The sequence below is a fragment of the Trachurus trachurus genome (genome assembly GCF_905171665.1).
Source record: "Trachurus trachurus genome assembly, chromosome: 8".
NCBI lineage: Eukaryota > Metazoa > Chordata > Actinopteri > Carangiformes > Carangidae > Trachurus > Trachurus trachurus.
Window position 1 is genome coordinate 27224136 of NC_139905.1, and position 13670 is coordinate 27237805.

Sequence of the window (13670 nt, forward strand, 5' to 3'; positions counted from 1 at the left end):
TATATGTATATGTATATGTATATATATATATATACATATATATATATATATATATATATATATACATATACATATACATATACAGGTAATACTCAGAAAATTAGAATATCGTGAAAAAGTTCATTCATTTAAGTAATTCAACTTAAAAGGTGAAATGAATATATTATTTAGACTCATAACAGGCATTGCAAGATATTTCAAGCTTTTATTTGTTAGAATTTTGATTATTATGGCTTACAGCTTATGAAAACCCCAAAATCAGAATCTCAAAAAATTTGAATATCGTGAAAAAGTTCAATGTTGTAGCTCAAATTGTCAGCCAATTAATCCAAAACACCTGTAAAGGGTTCCTGAGCCTTTAAAAGCTCTCTGTCTGGTTCAGTACAGTTCGCAATCATGGGGAAGTGAATGAACTTTTTCACGATATTCTAATTTTCTGAGTATTACCTGTGTGTGTATATATATATATATATATATATATATATATATATATATATATATATATATATATATATATATATATATATATATATACATACATACATACATACATACATACATATACAGTACAGGCCAAAAGTTTGGACACACTCAATGCATTTCCTTTATTTTCATGACTATTTACATTGTAGATTCTCACTGAAATTCCACTAATGAACCCTGACAAGGCACACCTGTAAAGTGAAACCATTTTCAGGTCAGGTTCACCTCTTGAAGTTCATCAAGAGAATGCCAAGAGTGTGCAAAGCAGTAATCAGAGCAAAGGGTGGCTACTTTGAAGAAACTAGAATTGGTGGGGGCAGAGATAGAGGAGGAGGAGGAAGAAGGAGAGGAAGAAGAAAAGAAGAAAGAGAAGACAAAGAAGAAAATACATGTTTTCAGTTATTTCACACTTTTTTGTTGATTCCACATGTGTTCATTCATAGTTTTGGTGCCTTCAGTGAGAATAAAGGAAACACACTGAATGAGAAGGGCTGCGTTTCCCAGATTTGTTAAGAAGCTCTTAGCGCTAAGATCTTCTTAGGAGCGCTCTTAAGAACGCTGTGAAAGAAGAACGTGTTTCCCAGAGTCGTTCTTAGCTTAAGAAGATCTTTCACTAAGAAGGAAATGTAAGATCCAGCTGACCCACTTTTACGAGTCTTCTTAGCGACCAATGCTCACTTTTTCAAGGCAAATCAATATCACACTAAGCAAGATATTAAACAGTGCACATTGTATGTTTAAAACATATTAAATTATGTGCCGAAATAAAAAATAAAGAGATAAAAAATAAAATAAGAACAATAATAAACTAAATATGAGGAATAACATGTGCTCTGCACATCAGGCACACAAATAAAATTAATCATCATGACTATCATTTATCATAACTTTTTACGCACACATCCACGTCCCATATCTGCATGAACATCAAAAACAACCGTTCTTAAATCAACCCCTAGTGTCGCTGTTGCATCGTGTTTTTACACAGTGGGCAGCGCAAGCAAGGGTCAGTGTCACGGAGTGTGGCAGCCGTGACACCGATCCTCCCGTGCCATGTTATGCTGGCACCAAAAAGACTGTCACGCATTAACACTCCACTGCCTAAATATATATGTAGCCTATATACATATGTATGGCATTGATCATTCAATGATGATGAGAAAAGAAAAACGTGTTGACCACCAAAGTAATTTTTTAGTGGGTGGATTCAAACCCAGACCACAGCAATGCTTCAACTTGCAGTGGGGATACTCTATCAAGTGAGCTATTTGCTACCTTGTGTTTTCATCCTTTCCAGAGTTGTCTGGCTGTAAACCAGCCGGCCCCTGCGCACGTTTTTATTTTTTATTTTCACACACATCAATCACATGGTCACGCAGCCGTCTGGCCGCATCTTTACGCGGCTGTGCCGTGTCACCTACGGCCAGTCCGTCGCTGCCCGTGACCAACGCGGCAACAACAGCGGAGAAGTTTCTAATCAGGCCCGTGGACACCCCATGTTTGGCAAGTGGAAATCCCGTTTTCGGTTTATTCATCGCCCGTCGGTGCAGCTGCGCTTCTCACTGTGTGTGATTTATGCGCGTATTAGGTGGCGTGTGATATAATAATCGATTTGCCTGGCATCGATTGATTCAGTTACAGTACTGTGGTGATGGACAGCTCCCGTTAAGAGCTTCTTAAGAAGCTTCTTTGGCGTGATCTTAAGGTTCTCCTAAGAAGGCATGTAACGCCGTATTATGTAATAATGACGCATTATGTAATAATGTAATAAATCTTCACGTCATTATGTAATAACGCCGCATTTTGTAATAATCTGCCGCATTTTGTAATAAAAATCTTGAACGCAATATGTAATAAACTTCGACGCATTTTGTAATAAGTTGTTACATTTTGCATCACTTATTACATATTGCGGGTGTTACACTTTTTTATGAAAAAAATGTAATAATTTGGTGCATTATGTAATAAACCACCAAAATGGATGTCTTAATTAGAAAAAAAAGACATTAGGACCATCAGAATAACACTGACTTTAAGCATACCAGCATGCATGAATCATAAATATGAATTAGGCTAATTTCTAAAACCAGTAGGACGGTCAAATCTAACTATCTATCTATCTATCCCACCGCTCCGCTCTGGGTGCTCCCTGAGGGGCACGCCACCAGATGCGCTTTTCTCCGTGCCGCTCGGCAGGCGCCTCGGCCCCTCAGATGTGTGTGTGTGTGGGTATGTGTATCATGTGTAGCCCGTATGTGTGTGTCGCCTGTGTGAATGTGTGTGTTAAATCTCGCTCGCGCTCTGTTAAGATGAATAAACAAATCGCTGCAGAGCACGAGCCTGGCACAGCCTGGATCAGCTGGGCAAATTTTGATAAAATGTTAAATCTGGTGAAAATCAGAGGCAAAATCACTTCCAGCATCATCAGCCCGATGAAATCCCACAGCTCGACCCCCCCCAGCTCGCCCCAGCAGCGGCAGGGGCGGCTGGGATCGCCGCCCCCGGAGCCGCAGCTGGGGCGAGCTGGACCCGGCCTGGAGCTCCAGTCGGACCGTGGTCCATGTCATCCCTCCACAGACGAACATGACCCGGGCGTATTATTGTCGGTGGACAAGGGGGGAGGGAGAGACGCGGAGCGGTTACCATCCGCGTGGGACCCGCTGTCGGAGGAGACCGCTCTGGTTACATGCTGCTATTCAGACATGCCGCTATTTCGACATTGACTTCTAATTGTCGGAATAGCGGCATTAACATTATTTTTTAAGCGTCCCACTATTCCTACATTTTTTTTTTCATTGTCGGAGTAGCGGCACTTTACTATTTTTCAAACATTCCGCTTTTCCGACATTGATTGATTACGTTATAGTCAGACGTGTCCTTCTGATTTATTTTTATTTTTTCATCTGAGACACTGTTTCTCATACACAAATACATTGGCCTATTAGAGAAGAAAAAACAAACCCTCCAAGTTTAAAAACACACAAGGCAGCGCACACTGATCTGCAGCTACTGAGACTGTTATTATTCAGTCACCTGAGTTTATCCTGCTGCTTTACATTGTTTTAACATAGGTAAAAGAAGAAAAAAAAGATTGTCTGGAATAAAGGGGCAGATTACATAAGAGTATTCTTTTTTCTGCTCCCTTTTGTTGAGATTTGGGAGGTTTTTGCCTGATTTATTGCCCGATGCCATGTATCTCGCTTTCTTTCCCCCTCCCTCCGCCCGTTGTCTTCGTTGTCACTTTGTTGTCGCTCCACAGAGCGCACATGGCTAATTAATATGCACGTGCTGACCATATATGGTTGTGTAGGCATTCCGGGGACGGAGGTGTGTTCACGTGCGCAACTGCGCACCATTCTTGGATCCAGTTATCAAAGTTGAGGTGCAGAGTTGTGCACGCACAGTTTGATAGATCTGAAAAAGGTGTAAATATGTTGGGTGTCTTTTCGCCGTAGGCCTAAGCAAAACATTTAGTAGCAGCAGTTTTACACTGCTAACTTACAGTTTTGATAAATGAGGCCCCAGGCCATAAGCCCAGAGCCCAGACGCTCACAGCTGCAGCTCCGCGGCTCATCCGCGGCGCTGTCCGTGGTGCTGAAGGTGACAGGTTAACTTGACAAACAAACTGCAGCATAGTTCTGTTTGTTTATCATATGTGTCAGTTTTGTTTGCGACTTGATAGTTTAGTTGTTGAGATTAAGAACATCACTCCCTCATCAAACCGGTGATAGACATGCTGAAAAGAAAAGAGAGAGAGAGACGCGCCTGGGTATCGCAGATGTAAAAAAAAAAAAAAAAAAGACGTGTCGGAATAGCGGTATCAAAAAGTGTCGGACTACCGGCATGTCTAGATAGAGGGATGTCGTAATAGCGGGATGTCTAAATAGTGACATGTCGGAATAGCGGGATGTCTGAATAGCGGGCGGACCCCGACCGCTCTGCTCAGCGGGGAGGAGGAGCAGCGTGTATTATTGTTAATGTTTTTTTCTAATTAAGACATCCATTTTGGTGGTTTATTACATAATGCACCAAATTATTACATTTTTTTCATAAAAAAGTGTAACACCCGCAATATGTAATAAGTGATGCAAAATGTAACAACTTATTACAAAATGCGGCAAAGTTTATTACATATTGCGTTCAAGATTTTTATTACAAAATGCGGCAGATTATTACAAAATGCGGCGTTATTACATAATGACGTGAAGATTTATTACATTATTACATAATGCGTCATTATTACATAATACGGCGTTACAAGGCAGTTAAGAACACATCTGGGAAACACCCGTATCTTAGCGCTCCTTCTTAGCCGAACCCTTCTTAAGAGCCTTCTTAAGTCCTTAAGAAAGATCGAATCTGGGAAACGCGGCCAAGGTGTGTCCAAACTTTTGGCCTGTACTGTATATGTGGCCTTTCTCTGTCAAAAATACCAGGGCCTATTTTCTGTCCCAGTCCGCCACTGCTCACAATGGTGCCGGTGGTGTCAGGAATTGAGTCCATAAAAAAGGGAAGAAGTTCCACCGCTCACAAAGGGGTCGTTTTCACACTGATTTATTATAAAAAGTCAAGCAGCAACGCGTTTCACCCATGTGGGCTTCATCAGGCTTGTGGCTCAGACACAACCACTGCCCCTTGTAGGTTCTTACTGCAATCAGCGGAATAAGCCGCAGCCGGCCATGGGCTGGTCCAGCCTGTCGGAATTGATGAGTTGGAGACAGGCTGGACCAGCCCATAGATATAGTATATACTGACTAGATGCCGCCTTCTGCTTCTCAGTGTACGTCAATAGCGCCGCCATCTTGGTCCGGGGTTTCTGACCATAGACATAATATAGTCTGACAAGCAGCCAGACCCGGTCAGACCCTTGTAAAACAAATGTCAGTGTATTTATGCATGTGGGTGTGTGTCTGAGTATGTAAGTGTATGTTTAAAACATAAAAAAAAAAAAATTGTTGTTGTATCATAAATATATGTCTGACATTTATAATAAACCAAACGGCTTGAAAATCGGTTGAATATTCTGTGAATTATGGCGATTTTAATGGTTGACACGCACAAGCAGAACAGTGGGGGCGTGGTTTTGGTGATTCCTAAACGGACGGAGGGGGCGGGTGCTTATCAGCTGTGGAATTCAAACAGAAATCGGAAGTCCAGCCGCCTGGGAATTGCACCTTAAGTTTATGGTTTTTCCTTATATTGTAGCGTCACTGATGATTAACTGATGACTAAGCACAGGTCTATATTTAACATCCCTCAGAAGCACATGGAGGAGTTTTTATCAACAGAAAATCATTCCAGTGTCTATGTTCAGATAAAGACTTTTCACCTCTTCATCAGTGAATCATTCATTGATACCGCGGCCTGTTTAAGAAAGTTCCGTCATCCTGGATTAGCAAGCACTCAACGGACTAAACCAGGATTCATTGATGAGTGCTTAGTCAAGATTCGCTTTTTCAGTTATCCTAGATATCTTAATTTCACTTTTGTGCATTAGCCCCTTGGTCTACATCAAGTTCGTCTGTATATTATAATGTAGGGCCTATAGGCTAACAGTTTGAATGTGTTCACAGCTGTATCCTCCATGGACTTTAGGCCTAAACACTGATAGCCTGTTAAATTGTTGTTTTTGTCTCCTGTTACTGATCATCATTGCAATTCAAAACCTTACCACTGTAGACTTCACTCAGCTCCAGTAGTTGAGGGTTTCATTAGGTTACATAATATTTTATTTGAGGCTCAAACATGTTTATTAAAGGAGCTTGAGGCAAGATCAAGGAATAAAACTCATTAGCGATACAACGGCCGCACGGCCGTCGGAGTTACTGCAGCCATCAGCCAAGCTGGTGCGGGAGCGCGCATCAACTCTCCACAGCAGTGCAGCTGATGCTGTGACAGTGACACTGTGGCTGAATTGGAAACGGCAAACTGTCTGTCTTGTGTCTTAGTGTTTTCCATTAATCAGCCGCCACAGTTTCGTTTGGGTCCGCCGCAGCAGTCTCTCACAGAAAAAAAGAACAGCTTTCACTATCTCTCATCTCTGCCAGTCAGCCCCTCTAGCTGCTGTCTCTCTCACGACACACACACACGTCACGCCTGGCTGTTAATAAACAGTAAATGCGCCATGCCGCGCGTACAGTGCTCAATTTACCGCGACACCCGGAGGTTGACCGCCCAGCCATCAGGCCAGCACACCGGCCGCCGCCGCCTCTGTGAGCCGCTGGTGCTGCTCAGCTGCTCTGCACTCCTCCGAACACGTCGGAGAATTTCCTTACAGGCGTTGTTTGGATAAACTGACCACGGATGAATCAATCGGCTCATTGTAAAACTATTTATTTATTGAAGTAGCCTAAATATGGTGATTTTTGTACGTACAGAGCCCCAAGGCTGCGCTGTTCACACACACCTGAAGCTTCACTTTTCATTCAAATGAACTAATCCGACTGCCACAGTGCCACTGTTAGATATCATCAATGAGACCAGCATTTATCTCCTAAAAACAATTCAACCAGCCGGCAGAAAACCTCTAAAACCTGTGGGGAAGTTACTCGGCTCGTTTTCTTCCCTGGGAGGAGAACACTCAGGACAGAGGCTGCCCGGCCGATGAGCTCAGCTCCCCGGCTGCAGCCTCTGTGACGAGCCGCTGCTGCTGCTGCGTGTGTGTGGCTCTGCACTCCTCCGAAAAATGTCGGAGCAAATCTACTTACAGACGTTATTTGGATAAACTGACAGCAGATTGGGAATCTAAACTGTCACTTTCTCGCATGAAAAAATATTAAAATTTAAGAAAGTGACGTTATTTCTCTACTCGCTGCTCACATGACTATTCAGGCTGCAAGACATCCGCCGACCGCTGGTCGCAAGAGGTGCCGGTGGAAAGCCGAAGCTGTCGAGGACGCGCATGCAGCGTCATTTGACGTCACATCCGCGGACAGCGCGGGAAATTCGGACCCAGAATTGCAGCGCATTATGCAGCACACAGCCTGTTCAAGGCAACGGAGAGATACGCGAGTGGGCTCATTCTTTTTGGTTTTGAACGCTTCATCGCCCATTAGCAGTAAAAAACTTAAAACGCATGTGCATTTCTTGCCTCATGAACCTTTAAGTTTCTGTTATTTATTTTATCCTAGCTGTCTAGAAGCTGTCTCATATGTTTTAATCACTTAATCACTATCTAATCTTTTGACTTGATGAGTTCATAGTTCTTTCATCCACTTTAACCTTTTACTTTGAATCTTGTGGTTTTTCTGAGCCAAGATGTTGACACGTGTGTGTGTGTGTGTGTGTGTGATAGAGAGAGAGAGAGAGAGAGAGAGAGAGAGATTTGGAAAGGAGAAATGGTAGCCTGATTGAGTTCTTTGTTACACATACTGACTTACTAACTAAATACACTGGACAGGACCAGACTTGTGGTGTTGTGTATTGTGGCTTCTCTTGAGCAATGTAATCTCTCTTTAACACCAAGATCGTGGCTGCTTGACAGTGACAGTGTAATACTATTGGTGTGACAGAGCCCCAACAGATTTGCATCAGCATACATTTTACTTATTTGATTGATTAGTCCTATTGAGATCAAATATCTCAATAGGACTAACATAATTAAAAACAATAAATATTAGAAAAGATTAGATTAAACAACTTCTCACAAAACACTTGCACACAGACCAGAAAGACTGCAGAGATTTCACCAGAACTTTAATGTAACAAGGCTTGAAGCTGAAGTTCGGATTGTGGTTTATTCCAAGTACTATGTAGTACATTGGGAACCACAAATTGCATATAAGGACATCCAACAATGTTAACAACAGTGAGTAAGGGGACTAAAGATGGTAATGAATCTCAATGCCCCATGGTACACACTATCCAGGATCCACAGACAATAAGCAGAAGCATTCATATACAGTACATCTCCATCATCAATAACAGGCAAAAAGGTTGTTATCATCAATTTGTTTCACGTGAAAAGTAAGACTTGTTTCTATTAAAATCCTAATAAGATTTTCATGTTTTTTGTGTGGTAAAGAACAAACATTATGCTTTATCTGCATTTAAAACAAGTTGCAAATGACAAAGTTGTTCTCGTACTCTATCAAACACAAGTTGTATACTGAAAGGCCTCAGCAGAAGTAGGTGCTGCACAGTGCTGCACAGCATATGACAGTGTCATCAGAATTGAAAAGTTGAGTTCTGAATATTCTGACTCCCCGTGACCTAAAAAATTAAACACAATAGATAATTTGTGCATGGGGGGCGTTCAGATGTAGTCTCTCTTGCGCGCACAAACCCATTACTTTCATGTGCGTGTAACGGAGGTGCACTCACTCACCCATAAAGGACGTGCAAACCGGCTGCCAAGCGCTCATTGAGCTCTTGGCACAACGGTTTGCATCGTTGCCTGCTGTGCAGGAGACCATGCTTTGAACCCCACCTGGGGCAGTCCGTATCGAGAAACACAACGCAGAGTTTCCAGATTGACATCGGCTACATGCGCTCACAACTGAAAGCGCCACCGTAGTGGTGCGTATTCGGTGCGACGTAGTTGATTCCTGCTTCTCCCGCCAGTGTTGTTTCAGACCCCGGGTTCTCCCTCGGTCTGTATCTCTCCTAACTTTTTCACGTGGAGCTCTGCCCTGTTTGAAAAGAGAAGGAAGCCCGTATGTGGAGAGACATCGCCTCCGCGATGTAGAATGTGTGTTATAACCTTAGTCACCTTAATAGAGGGGGACAATGCCTGACAGTGCAGCTATCAAGATGCCTTTGATACCTTGGCCATACAAAACAAACACACAAAATAAACAAACAAACGGAAAAGGGAAAACCCCTTATTTATTCTGTCTTGTTCTCTTTAATTGAAATACAGGCCTTAAATTCATTTGCCTGGGGGCTACTTTTATTCATGGTAAAATAGCTGGTTGTTTACTATACAAGTGCACTATATTAAATGTTTCCTGCGTTGAAAATTGACAATAGATATGAAAATGCACTTTGTTGATTTTATTTAATTGACATAGGGGTAGGCTATTAGTGAAGCAAATAAGTTTATATCTTTTGGGCCTTAAACTTACTTGGCATCACTCTATTGTAATAGGTTTGAAGACTTGAATAAAACGCTGGAAAGGGATGGATCTGAAGCAGGGTTGTCTTTTATTCGTTCTCAGACAAAGTAGATACAAGTTAACGCCCCGAGTCACTCTACAAGATACAAAGTATATGAAAAAGAAAAAGTGTCGACAGGAGCGTAGAAGTGACTGATTTTCACATCATCTGAGTGTGGCTTATATACTGGTGTGTGTGAGATTTGGGTACTTTCCCATGGCTCGACCTTATCTTCAGCTAAATCCGTGATTTTTGCTAACATCCCATCCAAATGAAGCCCTTCTCCCAATGCATTCGGAGAGGCTTCCCATAGACATACATGGGATTTTGCAATCCCGTTTCTTAGCTTAGCATGGTTAGCCTTGTCACGTTAGCATTAGCATAACAACTTTCAGCAAAACACCAGATGGTAGGGTCATACATAGTTCACTCTTGTCTCATGACTTTGCACTTTTGACTTGCACTCCAAAAGGGCATGGTATGATTTTTGTAAGCCAATCGGTGATGGTAAAGCCATGGTGGGGTGATTTTAAGCCCATCAGTGATGATAAAGCTATGGTGGAGTGAAACAGCATAAAACACAAGAAATAAGTATATTCTAACTATTTAAATCAACACATAGTAACATAAATGTTGATTGTTAATGACATGATAACACAGTTCACACTCAGTCTTTAAAGGTGGCATAACTTTCTTTTCATTGGTCTTGTTGTTGTCAGGCTTATCTGTCATTTCTCATAAAAAATGCCACCACACAAGACACCATTTGGGCTTTATAAGGTTCGGACCGGATGAAAGTTTAGTAACTGGACCTCAATGAATTTTAATTGAATACCCCTGCTCTATTTGAACAGCCTGGTTCTGCTTGTAAGATAATTTGCAAACCACACAACTGCTTGATGAAAAACAAGATACATTCCAAGATACATTCGATCATAACCTGCTCTACCAGTATAGTGGCCACTGTAAACAATACAACATTTCATAAAAGCCCAGAAGAATGTTGTGTTAGTGCCATGAGTTTGTTTTCATTGCCAGTGGCTGTTTTGTACAGAGAACAGTACCACCGGGTAGCATGGAGAGAAGCTGTCAGACACATAACATGCAAATTAAGACTACTTTCACTCTTGACCTACTCTCAGGTTATAAAGAATAAACCAGCATCATTTATGAGTGAGATGATAGGCCATCAAGACATCCAGTAGCCTATCGCATTGCACTTTACAGAACAAAGGGACCAAACAGCTCACAACAATGAGATAAAGAGGAGAACAGAAACCCCCTTCTATAATGAAGAATCCCCCAATATACCCAGACTCTGTGTGGTCAGATTTTTCAACTGCCCCAATCGGTCTCATTCCTCCACAGTATACTAGAGCCACCAAAGCCACTCACTGTTTGGGTAAAGCCCACCCTTTAGTTACAATTAGTGTGAAAAATTTCCTGAATTTGCCTCTTTTCAATTCCTGGGACAAAAGAGCCGCCCTCCTGGGAAATCCCCCCCAAAAAACAGGAGGATACATTTTAATATTTCTTTATAGATTGACAGAAAAACTATATTTTATCATATAAAATGTTTTAGGGTTTGTAGGAGGAAGAAAACAAAGTGTCACACACCTCACTGCACATTAATCAAACCCAATTAACGATAATAAAGTTCAATTAGAGCCATGGACCTTGGCTCATCAGAGCACCTTGACAGTCGTCATACTGTACATTAACAGCCTAACATTACTCCAAACATACATTATAAAGTAGCATACAAATAACTTTATACCACTACTCATTGTGCTTTATAGTTCAATCTGAAATTCTCATCCTCATACAGTAGATTTCAATGCTCACTTTTGGTATACTCATGCATGGTAAAAGTACCTGTTTTCACCATCACTTCACATGCAACAGCAAGCTGACTCTGCTTTTGTGCAGCATGAGACTGAACCATTTTGGATATACCAAAATGGTTCTTGGGCATGTTATAATATTAATAGTCTTTGTGCACGCCTGATGGATTGTAGGCGATCTAAACAAGGAAATTATACATTTCACACAGTTTATTGAGCATGTCCCAGAAACCTTTTTTTTCTTCCTGGTATTTAAAGCAGAAGTAAGCGATATATTTGTGTTAATATAAGTCTTAAATAGTTATATCTTCCGCCGAGGAGAAAACTTTTCTCGTATCCTACAGTTTTTATCCAATGAGGAGAGAGAACGGCATGCAGGGCTGTGTGTGCAGCCAAGGGATGCTGTGAATGTGGTGACGTAGGGACGAGGACTGTTATGGTGCGTTCAAGGCAGCCCGTAACTCGTGTTTTTCCGACCTGTGAAGTCATACCAGTTCGATCTGGTACGAGTTCACGGGTCGGAAGTTACGAGTGGCCGTTACAGTGCACGTTCACAGTTAAAACAGGTCGGAAAAACACGAGTGGGTTGCCTGGAACGCTACAAAATCGTAAGTTGTGACTTGAAGCTGTAATTTACGGTTTCAAAAGCCTGCCTGGAACGCAGCATTAGCCAAAACGACCGGATCGCTTACTTCTGCTTTAATTGACTAACCATTATTTTTATTCATAAATTCAAGGGTAAAACACATTAAATCAAAAAAGCAGCATTGTGCTAATGAGTTTTCAGTACTTGAGTTTGCATCAAAATCAAATGTCGGCAAGTCACGTTTTTCTTAAGATTTTGTCCTTCCTTTCACTCACGTGTCCTCTTGCTCCAGATCTCCAGCATTCTGACCTTGTCTGCTTCCTGCAGTTGTGATTATGTATCCCGCCCTGCCTGTCTTCATCTGCCTGTCTCTCCGTCTTCCCCTTCCCAGTGTATTTAGTCTCTGTGCTCCCCCTCTTCCGTGCCTGTTCGTCTCCCCTAGCTTGCTCCCGCTTCCTGTCTACGACTGTATGCCTAAAAGACAGACATCACCTATGGCTGTGCTAACTTTGTTTTTTGACTCTTTTCTTCACTTGTTAATCTGTTAAATCCAAGTCAAACTAAATATGAATTGTAGCAGAGAGTATTAACAGAGTTACCCCCCCCCCCCTTTCTGCCTCCAATTTCCTGTCTCTCTGTGAACTCTCCTGTCCATTAACTCATTGAGTGCCAGCCCTTTTATAAAATGGTCAGTGACTTGTGCCAGCGTTTTGGGGGCATTTTGAGTAATATTTCAAGACCCACAGAATATTTTGTACTATGAATCTGAAAACACCAAATAGCTCAAAGGAAAGAGGAGACTCTCTATTTAACTAGGGAAAAACCATTTATTTGTACCTTGTTCCATTCTTGATTTATCTTAAGTTGAATAGAGCCTGGTTGCACCAAAAAGACCACTTTTTTTTCTAGAAAGCTGAGAAAAATGAATTTTTGTGAAAGAGAGGCTCTCAAGGAAAAACAGTGATTTTGGCTTCAACAACATGTAAGACATCTGAAAATTTCATTTCACATGTTTTTTCATTGTACAATAATAATAAAAAATACAACAAGTAGGAGTCCTACTCTGCAGTGATGCCTGCTCTCCTACTTCTCCTCCTGCAGTTGCTGCCCCCTCACCCTCTCCTACCCCCCCCCTACTCATCCCCTCCCCCTTCACCCTCTCTTAGCTTGGTGCTTTTATTTTGCCGGAAAGGCCTGTCTCTCACCCTGGATCCGGTTGCTTACCAAAACAGCAAGCAATCTGGAAGCAAATGTTATGACATAGTATTTTCAGCAAGTGGAGTAGTTGGCTGACCAGGCTGAGATACAGGCTCAAATCAGGTTGATGTTGTCACATGAAGTTCCTTCTGCGTCTGTGCCTGACGCAGATCGTTGAATGATGCAACTGAAAAACTGATTGATGTGTGCTTGAAGTGTCTCAAGCACAGATGGGGAAGTGCCAAACAAAAGAGTAACATCATTTGTTATTTCTGTATGTAAAAACTGAGTGGGTGGATAAAGAAGAAGAACCCGTGGGGCTGTCCGACTGTGAGAATGAGCCAGAGATACAAACATTTCTGTCTCCACCCAGCCTCAGCATCAAAAAATTCCCAAATACAGATGTGCAATACAGTATACCTAAGAGGACTGGAGTCACTGCCAGAGGTGCTTCACGTCAACTT

At 41.9% G+C, this 13670-nt stretch overlaps 1 long non-coding RNA gene across 1 annotated transcript; it reads left to right on the forward strand.

Moving 5' to 3' along the window:
- The first annotated feature begins 1666 nt into the window (after positions 1 to 1666).
- LOC310989663 lies at positions 1667 to 4800 on the forward strand. Its single transcript, XR_014595555.1, has 3 exons — positions 1667 to 1888; positions 2156 to 2206; positions 4749 to 4800. It is a non-coding gene; the product is annotated as an uncharacterized lncRNA (long non-coding RNA).
- The last annotated feature ends 8870 nt before the right edge of the window (positions 4801 to 13670 follow it).